This window comes from Erythrolamprus reginae, chromosome 1 (genome assembly GCF_031021105.1).
Source record: "Erythrolamprus reginae isolate rEryReg1 chromosome 1, rEryReg1.hap1, whole genome shotgun sequence".
NCBI classification, from domain to species: domain Eukaryota; kingdom Metazoa; phylum Chordata; class Lepidosauria; order Squamata; family Dipsadidae; genus Erythrolamprus; species Erythrolamprus reginae.
The window spans coordinates 21,477,650-21,494,391 of record NC_091950.1 but is presented as its reverse complement, the minus strand read 5'-3'; the positions used below and the strand labels follow the sequence as shown (position 1 = coordinate 21,494,391).

General features: G+C 43.3%; 1 protein-coding gene across 2 annotated transcripts in view; it reads left to right on the top strand.

Annotated features, from left to right (window-relative positions):
• The window catches only part of CSNK1G2 (casein kinase 1 gamma 2), a 166,192-nt gene that overhangs the window by 74,480 nt on the left and 74,970 nt on the right, over nucleotides 1-16,742 (top strand). Inside the window, exon 2 of one of the 2 annotated variants that reach the window (XM_070747008.1) lies at nucleotides 6,000-6,280. The exons of the other annotated variant lie outside the window; for it this stretch is intronic. The gene's annotated coding sequence lies outside the window, so the exon portion shown is untranslated. The remainder of the gene's footprint in view (nucleotides 1-5,999; nucleotides 6,281-16,742) is intronic. 2 annotated transcript variants of the gene reach the window in all.

Here is a 16,742-nt window from a genome sequence, read left to right as displayed (position 1 = left end):
ATGTTAAAGGGTTAAATAAGGTTCAGGAGGGAAGTGTTTTTAATAGGAAAGTGAACATAAGAACAAGGGGACACAATCTGAAGTTAGTTGGGGGAAAGATCAAAGGCAACATGAGAAAATATTATTTTACTGAAAGAGTAGTAGATCCTTGGAACAAACTTCCAGCAGACGTGGTTGGTAAATCCACAATAACTGAATCTAAACATGCCTGGGATAAACATATATCCATCCTAAGATAAAATACAGGAAATAGTATAAGGGCAGACTAGATGGACCATGAGGTCTTTTTCTGCCGTCAGTCTTCTATATTTCTATGTTTCTATGGATAGAAGAAGAGATATGAGAATAGGATACTTTTATTTGTTTATTATTAGAGTTGAAAGGGACCTTACAGGTCATCAGGTTCAACCCCCTGCTTCAGCAGGAAGTCCTGCATCCCTCCAGCCAAATGGCAGTCCAATCACCTCTTGAAAATGTCCAAAGTTGGGGAGTCCACAACCTCCGCTGGCAAGGCCGTTCCACTGGTTGATCGCTCTCACTGTCAGGAAATTCTTCCTTATCTCCAGGTTGAATCTTTCCTTGGTCAACTTCCAACCGTTGTTTCTCGTCCGACTCTCTGGTGCCCTGGAAAATAGTGTGCTCCCCTCCCCTCCGTGGCAACCCCTTAAGTATCTGTATACAGCTATCATGTCCCCCCTAGCCCTTCTTTTTATTAGACTATCCATGCCCAGTTCCAGCAACCTTTCCTCCTATGGCCTGGTCTCTAGTCCCTTTATCATTTTAGTCATTTTACATCAATGAAGAGTAGAGGAAGGATATATGGATGGGAGAAAAGATATACATATAAAATATAGGAGAGACAATTGGACAGGGGACGGAAGGCACACTAGTGCACTTATGCTCGCCCCTTACTGACCTTCATCTTAGCATCAGAACATACTCTGGGCCTTTTAATGCCCTTTTGGGTTGCTTTAAAATTCCCTCTATCCAGTGGTTCTCAACCTGGGGGTCGGGACTCCTTTGGGGGTCGAATGATTGTTTCACAGGGGTCGCCTAAGACCGTGGGAAAAGACAAATGGAACTAAAGCTTCTATTCTGGCGCCTTGGAACATATGTTTACAATCCGACCAATCAGGCGTTTACAGTGAGAGTGTCCCTTTGACCTTCTTGCCAATCAACTTAAAGCTCTGTTGGGAGAATTGGCGCTTGACTTATGGTTGAGGGTCACCACAACATGAGGAACTGTATTAAGGGCATTAGACAGGTTGAGAACCACTGCTCTATATATTTCTATAAGTCTTGGGCTTTTTTATATAATTGGCTGATTCTTCCTCCTTTTCTCAGTTCTCTGAAAACCGAAAATAAAGAGAGCAAAAAACGAATAAAAGTTTCTCGATTTATTTTTATTTTTAAAATGCCCCATGGAATCTGGTTTCCTTGTCACGGGCAAAGAAGCTATTGCTGTGTTAAACTGTATACAATAGGTGGACCATTTTCCTTTCAATTGAAGCTGCTCTGCCATGGCTGGTGTTTTTCCGGTTCCCACAACTTCTAATCTTCTCCAGTTGCCCAAAGCAGTGCACAAGAGCCACTGCTTATTCTCAGGTCTTTGGCGTGTGGGGGTGTTTACATTTCACAGAGAGGAAGTCATAGATGGGGTGGGTGGCGCACGAAGAGAAGAAAGCTCAGAAAAGAACCAGAGCAGGAGAGCACCAGAGTTGAAGCAGGAAGCAAACTGGGCCAAGAATAAGTCTGATGGTGGGGAGACTAAAAGAAGGCCAGGTAAACTTTTTTTTAAAAAATGGATGGAGAACTTGAACACAGTGATATCAACAGTAGGAATTTGAATGGAAGTAGAATAGAACGTTAAACAAATGTTGAACGTCATACAGTGATACCTCGTCTTACAAACGCCTAGTCATACAAACTTTTCGAGATACAAACCCACGGTTTAAGATGTTTTTTGCCTCTTCTTACAAACTATTTTCACCTTACAAACCCACCGCCACCGCTGGGATGCCCTGCCTCCGGACTTCCGTTGCCAGCGAAGCACCTGTTTTTGCACTGCTGGGATTCCCCTGAGGCTCCACCCCACCTCCAGACTTCCGTGTTTTGTGATGCTGCAGGGGAATCCCAGCAGCGCAAAAACGGGTGCTTCGCTGGCAACGGAAGTCCGGAGGTAGGGTTTCCCAGCCAGGGGAGCCTCAGTGAAATCACAGCATCGCAAAAACAGAGAGGTCCGGAGGTGGGATTTCGAGGACTTCGATGTTTTTGCAATGCTGCGATTTCACTGATGCTCCCTTTGCAGGGAAACCCCACCTCCGGACTTCCGTTGCCAGCAAAGTGCTCGTTTTTGTGATGCTGGGGTTCCCCTGCTGGGATTCCTCTGCAGCATCACAAAAACACAGAAGTCCGGAGGTGGGGTTTCCCAGGGGAGGGGAGCCTCAGGGGAATCCAAGCAGCGCAAAAACGGGCGCTTCGGCTGGCAAAAGGGGTGAATTTTGGGCTTGCACGCATTAATCGCTTTTCCATTGGTTCCTATGGGAAACATTGTTTCGTCTTACAAACATTTCGCCTTAAGAACCTCGTCCCGGAACCAATTAAGTTTGTAAGACAAGGTATCAGTGTACTTAGAGCTGGGGTTGCCATATTTCCCCGAAAATAAGACAGGGTCTGATTTTCTTTTGCCCTTTGAAATATGACCTTGGCCTTATTATCGGGGTGGGTGGGTTGTTTTTCATTATTTTGGGGGTGCAGGAGACCCCTAAACCTCAGCCCGCGACAGGAAGGCTGCAGTAATGGGTTTCCCATAGTCAGCCTACCGGTGCGCTCCTGTTGACCGGCGCATGCGCATCTGGTGTGCTCATTCACCAGCATGAGATTCAGCTTCTATGCATGCGGGGGGGGCGGGCGTTTGCCCAGGTTCGCCTGGTGCACCAGTTGCGGTCCTATCTGGACCGGGACTCACTGCTCCAAGTCACTCATGCCCTCATCACCTCGAGATTCGACTACTGTAATGCTCTCTACATGGGGCTACCTTGAAAAATGTTTGGAAACTTCAGATCATGCAGAATGCAGCTGCGAGAGCAATCATGGGCTTCCCCAGGTATGCCCATGTCACACCAACACTCCGCAGTCTGCATTGGTTGCCGAAAAATTTCCGGTCATAATTCAAAGTGTTGGTTATGACCTATAAAGCCCTTCATGGCATCGGACCAGATTATCTCCGGGACCGCCTTCTGCCGCACGAATCCCAGCGAGTGGGCCTTCTCCGGGTCCCGTCAACTAAACAATGTCGTTTGGCGGGACCCAGAGGAAGAGCCTTCTCTGTGGCGGCCCCAGCCCTTTGGAACCAACTCCCCCCAGATATCAGTTGCCCCACCCTCCTAGCCGTTTGTAAGCTCCTTAAAACCCACCTCTGTCGTCAGGCATGGGGGAATTGATACTTTCCCTCCCCCTAGGCTTATAAAATTTATGCATGGTATGCTAGTATGTATGATTGGTTTCTAAATTGGGGTTTTAAATTAACTTAAATATTAGATTTGTTTACATTGTATTATTATGGCTGTTAGCCGCCCTGAGTCTGCGGAGAGGGGCGGCATACAAATCTGATTAATAAAGTAAATAATAAATAAATAAATGGTCCCCCCCCTTCCCTCCCCCTCTGTCCTCGCCTTCTCACATGTTGTTTACGTAACAACTGCTAAGCATCTTTAAGTATTTTGGGGGGGGGGGCCTATTTTAGCACATGCACTCGAAAGCCCAGTGGGTCTTATTATCCAGACCGGTCCTAGTTTTGGGGAAACACGGTAGATGTTTTGGTGTTGGTACGTTACATCCAATCTTGGTTAAAATGAATAATTTTCCTCCCATGAATGTTGGCAATGTAATGAATTGGTTCGAATCTCCTTTCACTAACGATGGCAGTGTTGTGAAGCCAAACAATACTGGAAAATGTTACGTCATCGAACGGAACAGATTTTGAAGGTTATAATTCCATAGCAACCTGAGAAATTCTTATTAAATTTCAGCAAATCGTACAATATACCCCTTCAAAGTGCATCAAACTAGCATGGTCTGTATTAATAGCTGCATGGATTTTATGTGGAAAAAGTGGGAAAGGCCTTGAAGTCTTTTTTTGTTTGTTTTAGAAGAAAGGCTAATTAAATGATGGAAATAGGCTTTCGTGTTTACCATAACTTCCCACATCAAAAGTAAATGATGTAGAATTTATTACCGATTGGAAACCATTTTTTTTTAGAATGGAATGGAATGAAATAGAATAGAATTCTTTATTGACCAAGTGTGATTGGACACACAAGGCATTTGTCTTTGGTGCATACGCTCTCAGTGTACATAAAAGAATACAGTATATACATTTGTCAAGAATCATGAGGTACCACACTTAATGATTGTCATAGGAATCAAATAAGCAATCAGGAAAAATATTGATAAAAATCTTAAGGATACAAGCAACAGGTTACAGTCATAAATGGGAGGAGATGGGTGATAGCAATGATGAGAAAAAGCTAGTAGTAATAGTAGTGCAGACTTAGTGAATAGTTCAACAGTGAGTATGACGAGGGGTTCGTAAGACGAGGTATCACTGTATATAAAAATATAAAAGGAACTAAAGCTTCTATTCTGGTGCCTTGGAACACAGTTTTACAATCCAATTAATCGGGCGTTTTTACAGTGACCTTCCTGCAGATCAGCTGTTGGGAGAAATGATGCTTGACTTATGGTTGGGGGTCACCACAACATGAGGAACTGTATTAAAGAGTTGCGGCATTAGAAAGGAGATTAGAACTGCCCCCACCCTCCTTGCCTTTCGTAAACTCCTTAAAACCCACCACTGTCGTCAAGCGTGGGGGAACTGAAATTTCTCCCCCTGCCTATGTAGTTTTTTGTGTAGGATATGACTATATGTATGTTTTTATATATTGGGGTTTCTTGTTTTTTGTTCTGTCTGGGTCACTCCAGAAGCCAATACCAACCCAAAAAGAGAAGCCAGACACACTAGTAAAAGGCAAAGGCAGTTTATATAATTCAAGGAAGTAAATACACCATTTTTGGCTATGAACAGTGTCACAAGCCTTCCCGTAACACTTTAAACCCCTAAATTACCATTTCCCATTCCCTTAGCAACCATTTACTCACCATTATTACTGGTACTCACCATTGAATAAGACACTTAGTGATCCTGATATTTATAAACATAATTATTTATTAACAATAATTATTTTTTTTGTTATTTATTTGCAAAAAATATTAGCATGACGTCATCGGGCAGGAAAAACCGTGGTATAGAAAAAAAACCTGCGAAGTATTTTTTAATTCATATTTTTTGAAAAACCGTGGTATAGGCTATTCACGAAGTTCGAACCCGTGAAAATCGAGGGAACACTGTATTATTGTTATTTTAGATTCTAACTATTAGATTTGTCATTATATATTGTTTTTATCATTGCTGTAAGCCGCCCCGAGTCTACGGAGAGGGGTGGCATACAAATCTAACAAATAATAATAATAATAATAATAATAATAATAATAATAATGAGAACCACTGCTGTGAGGCTTGTTGGACTTCAACTCCCAGAATTCCTCAGTCAGCCAGCCATGCTGGCTGAGGCATTCTGGGAGTTGAAGTCCACAGGTCTTTTCAAGTTGCCAAAGCTCTGGTTATAAGCAGTGTTGACTTTAGTGGCGGCCTTTTTTCTTCCGATTCTACAAAATTGCGATGTGACGAAGCCGAGGTGGTGAGCAATTCTAGGTTGTTGGCCTGCATTTGCCAAGGTGGAGGGTTTTGTTTATTTGTTTTTGCCCAGCACCAACACACGTTCCTCACTGGGCCTTAGCCCTGCCCTTCCCTCCAAACGCACACTTGACACACTATCAGGAAAGCCTTCCCCGGTGGTGGGTTGGCGCTGGCGGCCGTCTTTGTGTGTGTGTGTGTGTGTGTATGTGTATGTTTATGAGGTTGCTTCCTTTCTCAACAGCTGGCCGCCTCCTCCCTCAAGCAGTGTCAGTTTCTTCCTGACGTAGACTCGGCCGATGATGATCCGTTTCAGTCTCTTTCTGTGAGTAGTTAAGGAGTTTCCTGTTGAAACAGGAGTCTACGTGAGCCCAGGAAAAAAAGGAGGAAAAATAAGGCGTTTTAATCCTGGCGGTTCTTTGGATGTGTTCCGCTCACAGGCTTGGAAATTCTCCCTCCTGCATTAAATCCAAGGTCCTTAAGGGCTACTGTTTGTCCCAGAACACACCAGGAAGGAAAAGGAGGGTAAGAGAACCAGCCATGTCATAACATTTTTCTTAAGTGCTACCGAGTGAAATGTCTTTCTTGGTTTAATGCTCTGGAACATAAAAATGGGCTGTTTTGTGTAGGGCCAGAAGCAGCGTGGACCTTAGTGTATTGTTTCCAACCAGGGTGAGCTGAGATTCCTCTAAAGATAATAATAATAATAATAATAATAATAATAATAATAATAATAATAAAATTTTCTTTTATTATTTTATTATTTTTCATTTGTCCAATACATAAATACATAGGAAGAAAATAGACATGTGATAATATAAAAGAGGGTGAAAGTGAACTTAGAGGAGAGGATATATGAAAGGAAGAGAATTTATAAGATAGGTGAAAGAAAAGAAAGACAATTGGACAGGGGACGAAAGGCACACCAGTGCACTTATGTACGCCCCTTACTGGCCTCTTAGGAACCTGGAGAGGTCAATCATGGAGAGTCTAAGGGAGAAGTGTTGGGGGTTAGGGGTTGACACAATTGAGTCCGGTAATGAGTTCCACGCTTCGACAACTCGATGGTTGAAATCATATTTTTTACAGTCAAGTTTGGCGCGGTTCGTATTAAGTTTGAATCTGTTGCGTGCTCTTGTGTTATTGCGGTTGAAGCTGAAGTAGTCATTGACTGGTAAGACATTGCAGCATATGATCTTGTGGGCAATACTCAGATTGTGTTTTAGGCGTCGTAGTTCTTGTTAGTCTATTTTCGTAGGATATTCTGTTTCGAGTGGAGGAGTGAAGGGCTCTTCTGGTGAAATATCTTTGGACATTTTCATAATGAAGGACAACAGCCAATGCTTTGTTGATTTTCTGTCCGGTGTTCAAAAAAATAGACTGCTTAGGAATATGGAAGAACCAATAAGCTAGAGTGAAGGCGCATTGTACAAAGTGCATCGAATATTGAGTCTCTCTCTCTAGACCCTGTGGATTGGTTTGAATTCACTTTCTTTGGAATCCTGTTGATCTGGTTTAGAAGGGGTCCATCTGTTATTGCTTTGGAGATTAGATTGGGACGTATTTATTGAGTGGTTTCTAACATCCCAAAATTGGAATTTCTACTGTTGTCTTTTCAAAAGCTAAAATGGAAGAAGGGAAATGGTTTCTTGGAAATGACACTTGTATTCATTTCATGCATGCCACCTTAAGTCCTGAGTGGGCAACTGGGATAGAGTGGGCCTTCTCCGGGTCCCGTCAACTAAACAATGTCGGTTGGCGGGCCCCAGGGGAAGAGCCTTCTCTGTGGCGGCCCCGACTCTCTGGAACCAACTCCACCCGGAGATTAGAACTGCCCCTACTCTTCCTGCCTTCCGTAAACTCCTTAAAACCCACCTTTGCCGTCAGGCATGGGGGAACTGAAACATCTCCCCCTGGGCATGTTTAATTTATACATGGTATGCTTGTGTGTATGTCTGTTAGTACATGGGGTTTTTTAAAGCTTTAAATATTTTAACTGATTGGATTATTGTGATTTGTACTACTTGTTGTGAGCCGCCCCGAGTCTTCGGAGAGGGGCGGCATACAAATCCAAATAATAAATAAATAAATAAATAGAAATATAATAAAATAATAATAATGCAAATATAATAAGTATAAAATGTTGTATGGAGCTGTAGATAGATACAAACATAGAAGATTGATGGCAGAAAAAGACCTCATGGTCCATCTAGTCTGTCCTTATACTATTTCCCTTATTTTATCTTAGGATGGATCTATGTTTATCCCAGGCATGTTTCAATTCAGTTACTGTGGGTTTACCAACCACGTCTGCTGGAAGTTTGTTCCAAGCATCTACTACACTTTCAGTAAAATAATATTTTCTCACGTTACTTCAGATCTTTCCCCAGCTAACCTCAGATTGTGCCCCCTTGTCCTTGTGTTCACTTTCCTATTAAAAACACTTCCCTCCTGAACCTTATTTAACCCTTTAACATATTTAAATGTTTTGATCATGTCCCCCCCCCTTCCCTTCTGTCCCCCTGGCTATACAGATTGAGTTCATGAAGTCTTTCCTTCATAGGCAAGTAGGTAGGTAGGTAGGTAGGTAGGTAGGTAGGTAGGGGCCTACCAGCCCCACCGGAAGTTGGAAAATGGGGGAGTGGGGTTGTGCACGCATACTTGAGGGGTAGGGGTGTGCAGGAGGATCGTGCATGTATGAGCAGGGAGGGGGAACATGGGAAGGATGGAATTATGGGTGTAGGCACACACACACACACATGTGATAACACACACATGAGTGTAACTCTGGCCCTGGACTCAGGTTGCTGCTGCTCAATGCCAGGTCGGTGGTAAATAAAGCTCTCCTCATCCGGGACTTGGATGAGGAGGCCGACCTGGCTTGTATTACTGAAACCTGGCTGGGCCCGGAGGGAGGTGTTCCTCTCTCCGAAATTTGCCCAGCCGGGTTTCAGATATGGCATCAACCTCGACCCCAGGGAAGGGGGGGGGGGGAGTGGCTATTATAGCCAGGGAGAGCCTTTGCCTGCGTAGGCTCATTGCTCCGGAAATTGCAGGTTGCGAGTCTCTCTTGCTGAAGTTGGACTTAGGGGTTCAGGTGGGCTTATTTCTCACGTACCTGCCTCCCAGCTGCGTGTCAAAAGCCCTGCCTGTGCTACTCGAGGAGGTAGCCGGGTTGGCGGTGGAGTTCCCCGGACCCATTGTCCTGGGGGACTTCAACCTGCCGTCACTTAGCGAAACCTCTGGGTTGGCACAGGAGTTCATGGCCACCATGACAGCCATGGACCTGACTCAAGTAGTACAGGGTCCGACTCACGAGGGAGGGCACGCACCTGACATGGTATTCCTTCCCTTAGATCAGTGTTTCCCAACCTTGGCAACTTGAAGATATTTGGACTTCAATTCCCAGAATTCCCCAGCCAGCGAATGCTTGGAATTGTGGACTTCAACTCCCATGCTGACTGGGGAATTCTGGGAGTTGAAGTCCAAATATCTTCAAGTTGCCAAGGTTGCCATAGGTAGGCTTTTATAGCTTCAATGAGGACATAGCCTTGAACATTTACTCTGCAATTAAATGTTAACTCTTTGAGTGCACATTAACCCTTTAAGTGCACAGTACAGTTTTACAGTAGCAACTGTAACATTTAAAGTGACAGTACAAGTTTGGTACAGTTTACAATATGCAGTTTATAATGGCAATCTCTAACACACATGTACCCTGTACTAACAGTCTGGTGTGGATTTCAACTCCCAGAATTCCCCAGTCAGCATGGGAGTTGAAGTCCACAAGTCTAAAAAGTTGCCAAGGTTGGAGAGTTCTCCACTCTAGCTTGGAGCAAAGTGACACTGACACTTCTAGAGCGATGGAATTGCGAGGGCCAGTTCCATTTGGGTCATTGAATCCAACCCTGTGCTCAACACACAGAAATCCAAATTAAAGCATCCCAGACAGATGATTCGGCTACTTTCTTGCTTGACCGCACCCAGTGAAGGGGAGGCCACTATCAACCTTGGGTCATTAGTTTCATGGTTAAACTGCTTATACTGCTTGATCACTTCTCTTCATAAAACTTTGGCTAATGGTCTGGTGATCATTCTTTTGTTGCCTTTTCTAAGCTTGTTTCACTTGGTCTGAATCTTCCTTAAAGATGCAGCACCCAGAACAGAATGTCGTGCTTGAGATGAGGTCAGTTATCACAGAATAATGGGAGGCTATCAATTCTTTCTTCTTCTTCTTCTTCTTCTTCTTCTTCTTCTTCTTCTTCTTCTTCTTCTTCTTCTTCTTCCTCTTCTTCTTCTTCTTCTTCTTCTTCTTCTTCTTCTTCTTCTTCTTCTTCTTCCTCTTCCTCTTCCTCCTCCTCCTCTTCTTTTTCTTCTTCTTCCTCTTCTTCTTCTTATTATTATTAATAATAATATCAACAACAACAATAATAATAATAATAATAATTCATTAGATTTGTATGCCGTCCCTCTCCGAGGACTCAGAGCGGCTCACAACAAATAATACATGAGATACAAATCCAATATTAAAAACAATTAAAAAACCCTTATAAAAAACAAATCATACAATTCAGACAAACCACACATGAAATGGAACAGCTAGGGGTATGTCTGTTTCCCCAAGCCTGGTGACAAAGGTAGGTTTTCAGAAGTTTGCGAAAGGCAAGGAGGGTGGGGGCAGTCTTGATCTCCGGGGGGAGTTGATTCCAGAAGGCCGGGGCCGGCACAGAAAAGGCTCTTCTCTTGGGTCCCGCCAGAAGACATTGTTTTGTCGACGGGACCCGGAGAAGGCCAATTCTGTGGGACCTAATCGGTCACTGGGATTCATGTGGCAGAAGGCGGTCCCGGAGGTATTCTGGTCCGATGCCATGTAGGGCTTTATAGGTCATAACCAACACTTTGAATTGTGTCCGGAAACTGATCGGCAGCCAGTGCAGCATTATTATTATTATTATTACAGTGATACCTCGAGATACGAGTTTAATTCGTTCCGGACCTGCGCTCTTAAGTCGAGCAGCTCTTATCTCGAACGACTTTTCCCCATAGGAATTAATGTAAATAATTTTAATGGGTTCCAGCCCTGAAAAAACTCACAAAGTTAGTCTAAATTATGCAAAAAGATATTGCAAGAATAAATGTAACTTTACTTATTAATAAGATGATAAGCTGAGAGCTTTCCTTCCCTTCCTCTTTTTACCCAAAACAATCAACATGGCAAACTTTTATTTTTATTCATTAAACTGTAGTTATTTATTCAACTTCACTGCCACCCAATCCTGTAGAGGGAGGAAAGAAGGGAGGAAGGAAAAGGAAAGCAAGAAATGGAGGGAGGAAAGGAAGGAAGGAAGGAAAGAAAGAAAGGAAGGAAGAAAGAAAGGAAGAAAGAAAGGGTGAAGGGACAGGAACAGAGGAAGGAAGCAAGGAAACTTATGAAAGGGGAGAGTAACTTCACTGCCACCCAATCCTGTAGAGGGAGGAAAGAAGGGAGGAAGGAAAAGGAAAGCAAGAAATAGAGGAAGGGAAGGTAAAAGAGAGAAAGAAAAAGAGCAAGAAAGAAAGAAAGCAAGAGAGAAAGAAAGAAAATGAAAGAGAAATAAAAATAGAGAGGGAGAATGAAAGAAATGGAAGGAGGGAAGGAAGGAGAGAAAGCAAGAGAAAGAAAGAAAGCAAGAGAAAGAAAGAAAGAGAAAGAAAGAAAGAAAGAGAAAGAAAAAAGAATGAAAGAGCAAGAGAGCAAGAGAGAAAAAGAAAGAGAGAGAGAAAGAAAGAAAGAAAGGCAACTTCAAAGAAAGGCTCACTGAGCATCTCTCACACTCTCTCTCTTTCTATCCCTCTCTCTTTCTCTCCCCCCTCTCCCCCCCTTTCCCTCTCTCTTTCTCTCTCTCCCTCTCTCTTTCTCTCCCCCCTCTCCCCCCTTTCCCTCTCCCCCCCCAGGCCGGCAGCGATGTTTTAAAACAGCCGCGCCGTTTGCGAGCTAACTCCTGAGGTGTGGAAGTTCGCCTTTGGCGTTTGGGCCACTCGGAATAGAAGCATAGAAACATAGAAGACTGACGGCAGAAAAAGACCCCATGGTCCATCTAGTCTGCCCTTTTACTATTTCCTGTATTTTATCTTACAATGGATATATGTTTATCCCAGGCATGTTTAAATTCGGTTACTGTGGAAATTCAAAACAGCGTTCGGATCCCCCCACCCCCAGCAGAAGCCAAGGACCCCCAGAGTGGGGCGGCAGGGGAGGCGACCGCCTCTCCACTCACCAAGTGCCGGGATACGAGCCGAGAAGAGCCGGGCTGGCTTACTTTCCTTCCTTCCCGCGCTGATGCAGAGCCACTCGAACAAAGCGTCACGCCCCCCTGACGCTTTTGGCGGCAAAAGAGCCCAGCGTCGCTTCAGAAGCCGCCGAAAGCATCAGAGGGGCGCGACGCTTTGTTCGAGTGGCTCTGCATCAGCGCGGGAAGGAAGGAAAGTAAGCCAGCCCGGCTCTTCTCGGCTCGTATCGCGGAGAGGGGCGGCATACAAATCCAAGTAATAAATAAAATAAAATAAAAAAATGTCTCTCCTCTCCCAGCTCTTATCTCGAGTAGCTCTTAAGTCGAGCAGCTCTTATGTCGGGGTTCCACTGTATTATTATTATTATTATTATTATTATTATTATTATTATTATTATTATTATTAATTAGATTTGTATGCTGCTCTTCTCTGAAGACTTGGGGTGGCCCACAAGATACCATATAAAACAATGTGTAGAAACAAATCTACTTACCATAGCTAAGTAGTGTTGGTTATGACCTATAAAGCCCTTCATGGCACCAGACCAGAATATCTCTGAGACCGTCTTCTGCTGCACGAATCGCAGCGACCGATTACGTCCTACAGAGTGGGCCTTCTCCGGGTCCCGTCAACTAAACAATGTTGGTTGACGGGCCCCAGGGGAAGAGCCTTCTCTGTGGCGGCCCCGACCCTCTGGAACCAGCTCCCCCCAGAGATTAGAACTGCCCCTACTCTCCTTGCCTTTCGTAAACTCCTCAAAACCCACCTTTGTTGTCAGGCATGGGGGAACTGAGATATCTCCCCCGGGCCTATACAATTTATGTATGGTATGTTTGTATGTATGTTTGCTTAATAATGGTTTTTTAAAAATATTTTAAATGGTAAATTATTAGATTTGTCATGAACTGTTTTATTGTGTTGTGAGCCGCCCCGAGTCTACGGAGAGGGGCGGCATACAAATCTAATAAATAAATAAATAAAATAAATAAAAACTACAAGCTAAAAACCCAATATATTCAATTATGTTTTGGAAGCCATTGGTTTTACTGATGTAACTGAAAGTTGCATTGGGTTTTTTCTGTGGCAGTATCACATTGCTGACTCACTCATTTTGAACTCGGCTACCCTTCCAAGGTCATCTCCATAAACCCCCCCATCCTACATCTCTGTATCTTTTGTTTCTGAAGAGAAGGAATGAGCATTGAGAGTGTGTCAGATTGCGTTCTCTTAACTTTCAGAACCTATCAAGGTTGCCAGAATTACATTTCAGTCTTTCGGAATATTAATGGGCCCATCCATTTTTGATCCCTTTTGCTTGAGTGATAAGTGTTCCCTCCCATCTTTATTTCTTCCAGTTGCTAATAACAACGTTGAAGAGTCCTGGATGCGGGACTTTTATCTCATTTTAATTTGAAGAGAAACACTGAAAAATCCTTGGTGCTTTCTCAGCTTGGTTGTTTTCTTGCAGAGGTTCCATTAGAAACATAGAACATAGAAACATAGAAGTCTGACGGCAGAAAAAGACCTCATAGTCCATCTAGTCTGACCTTATACTATTTTCTGTATTTTATCTTACAATGGATATATGTTTAGCCCAGGCATGTTTAAATTCAGTTACTGTGGATTTATCTACCACGTCTGCTGGAAGTTTGTTCCAAGCATCTACTACTCTTTCAGTAAAATAATATTTTCTCATGTTGCTTCTGATCTTTCCCCCAACTAACCTCAGATTGTGTCCCCTTGTCCTTGTGTTCACTTTCCTATTAAAAACACTTCCCTCCTGGACCTTATTTAACCATTTAACATATTTAAATGCTTCGATCATGTCCCCCCTTTTCCTTCTGTCCTCCAGACTATACAGATTGAGTTGGTTCCAGAGGGCCGGGGCCGCCACAGAGAAGGCTCTTCCCCTGGGCCCCTAGTTATTATATTAATAATATACCTTATAATAATGGTGCTTCTACGTGGAAACTATACCTGCTACAGAAAAACTGAATACATTTTTGAAAATCAGAACAAAATACACTGCTCAAAAACATAAAGGGAACACTCAAAGAACACATCCTAGATCTGAATGAATGAAATATTCTCATTGGATACTTTGTTCTGTACAAAAGTTGAATGTGCTGACAGCAAAATGAAATTGATTGTCAATCAATGTTGCTTCCTAAGTGGACAGTTTGATTTCACAGAAGTTTGATTTACTTGGAGTTATATTCTGTTGTTTAAGTGTTCCCTTTTATTTTTTTGAACAGTATTCAGTATATTCTTCATGAATTATTTAATTATTATTTTAAAAAATTATCTTGTGCTTGCACTCTTAAACGTTTCAATGGGTGGCCATACTTGGTTAATCCAAGTATAAGGCCGTGAAATAGGGCGGCACAGAAATTGAATGAATGAATGAATGGGTAGGTAGGTAGGTGTTCTGTTGAGCTCTCTGGTAGAATCCTCCCGAAAATTCACAGATACAATTTCAGACACACACACGTTTGAAAATTCAAAACAATGTTCTTTATACCGAAAATGCAAATAAACGAAGCACTCTTTTTGTATAGCAAAGAGCACTCGTCTCCAAACAAACTGGTAATTTGTACAAGTCCCTTATCAGTTCTGAGATACTTAGCTTGCAGCTGTGAGGCAATTCACAGTCCTTCTTCTTTCACAAAGTGAAACACACTTTGCTCTGGTTTAGTTTCAAAGCGGGGGAAAATCAGCACACAAAGGTCGAAGTCAGCAAGGCAGGAACGAAACACAACGATCAGATAATCCTCCACAATGGCCAAACCCACAGGCTGCTATTTATAGCAGCCTCACTAATTACCACGGCCCCACCCAACCACAAGTGGCCTCATTTTCTTTGATACTAATCTCTCAGTTGTTGCTGCCTATGCATCGCTCTCCGCATGCGTGGCTGTATCATTAACTCTTGTTCTGAATCCAAGGAGGAGCTAGATAATTGATCTCCTTCTGAGCTGTCTGCTACACTCTCCTCCTCCCTGTCACTCATGTCTTGGTCAGAGGAGCCCTCATCAGCAGATTCCACCGGGAGCAAAACAGGCCTGCATCATGTGGATGTCTCCCCCACATCCACAGTCCTTGGGGCAGGAGCCAATGGGCCAGAGCTAACCACAACAGTAAGTAGGTAGGTATCTCCGGGACCGCCTTCTGCCGCACGAATCCCAGCGACCAGTTAGGTCCCACAGTGTTGGCCTTCTTTTCCGGTCCCGTCAACTAAACAATGTCGTTTGGCGGGACCCAGGGGAAGAGCCTTCTCTGTGGCGGCCCCGACCCTTTGGAACCAACTCCCCCCAGATATCAGAGTTGCCCCCACCCTCCTTGCCTTTCGTAAAGTTCTTAAGACCCATCTCTGTAGTCAGGCATGGGGGAACTGACACATCTCCCCCGGGCCTATACAGTTTATACATGGTATGTTTGTGTGTGTGTTTGCTTTTAATAATGGGGTTTTTAGTGTTTTTTAAATTATTAGATTTGTTTTTTACATTGTTCTTGTTATTGTTGTGAGCCGCCCCGAGTCTACGGAGAGGGGCGGCATACAAATCTAATAAATAATAATAATAATAATAATAATAATAATAATAATAATAATAGGTAGGTAGGTAGATAGGTAGATAGGTAGATAGGTAGATAGGTAGATACATACATACATACATACATACATACATACATACATACATACGCACGCAAGCAAGCAAAGGTTCGGATGCTGAGCAGAACCAGGTTTAGCCACTACTTGGATGGCAAATCAGCAAAGCAGGCGATCACCGAACCAGTTGTTAAACCAGCAGGAGCCCATCACTGAATTGGAGACGCAAGCTTCATTAGGAAATTAGGAAAAAAATAATAACCACATGCGCACGCACATACACTCTGGAAGAAGAAATCACAATAGCTTCCATATACACCTAAAACGTCAGCAGCAATCAAGCTCATCTCACAGATTTTATCCTTTTGTTTACCTGTAAAGACACATGTTTAGGCTGTAATGTAAATATTGAAAAATGAAGGTGGCTGGGGGAAGTAGCTATGGAAGGAAAAAAAGGAAACGCTTTCTAAACAAGTGGCACTGCGACAGCTTGTGGCAGCAGGTTCCGGGAGATAATTGCAGGGTGTGTAAGAAAGATTTCCATTTTGGTTCCTGTTTGTCCTGTGCCTGCTGTTGCCCTCTTTCATTGGGTGACCACGTTCTTAAATTGTACAGTAGGAGAATCCAGTCTCAATCCCTCCTCCCTTCACACGGATTTTAATTTTAAACTCTGGTGATCTTTCACAGAAGGATTGAAACCCAAACAATTCAGATTGAAAGTCTAAACAATTCAGACTGAAAGCCCAAAACAGTTCAGGATCAAAAACCTAAACAATTCAGATGCATTATATTCCCACCTCAGGCAAATATGTAGCAGCTTTCCTCAACTTGGTTGTCTTCCAGATGTGTTTCAGTCTTAACTCCCATGTTGCAACAGGTAATAGGCCAGTGATGGGCTGCTGGTTAGGTGGACCGATGCACAGCTCCAGTTGGAAAAATGGAAGCTGCGTGTGCAGCTGTGCGTCCCCAACATGCGCATGTGTGCTCCGGCGCGAGATTTGTCTTCTGCGCATGCTCATCAAGCAAAATCTTGTGTTAGGACATAGAGACATAGAAGATTGACAGCAGAAAAAGACCTCATGGTCCATCTAGTCTACCCTTATATTATTT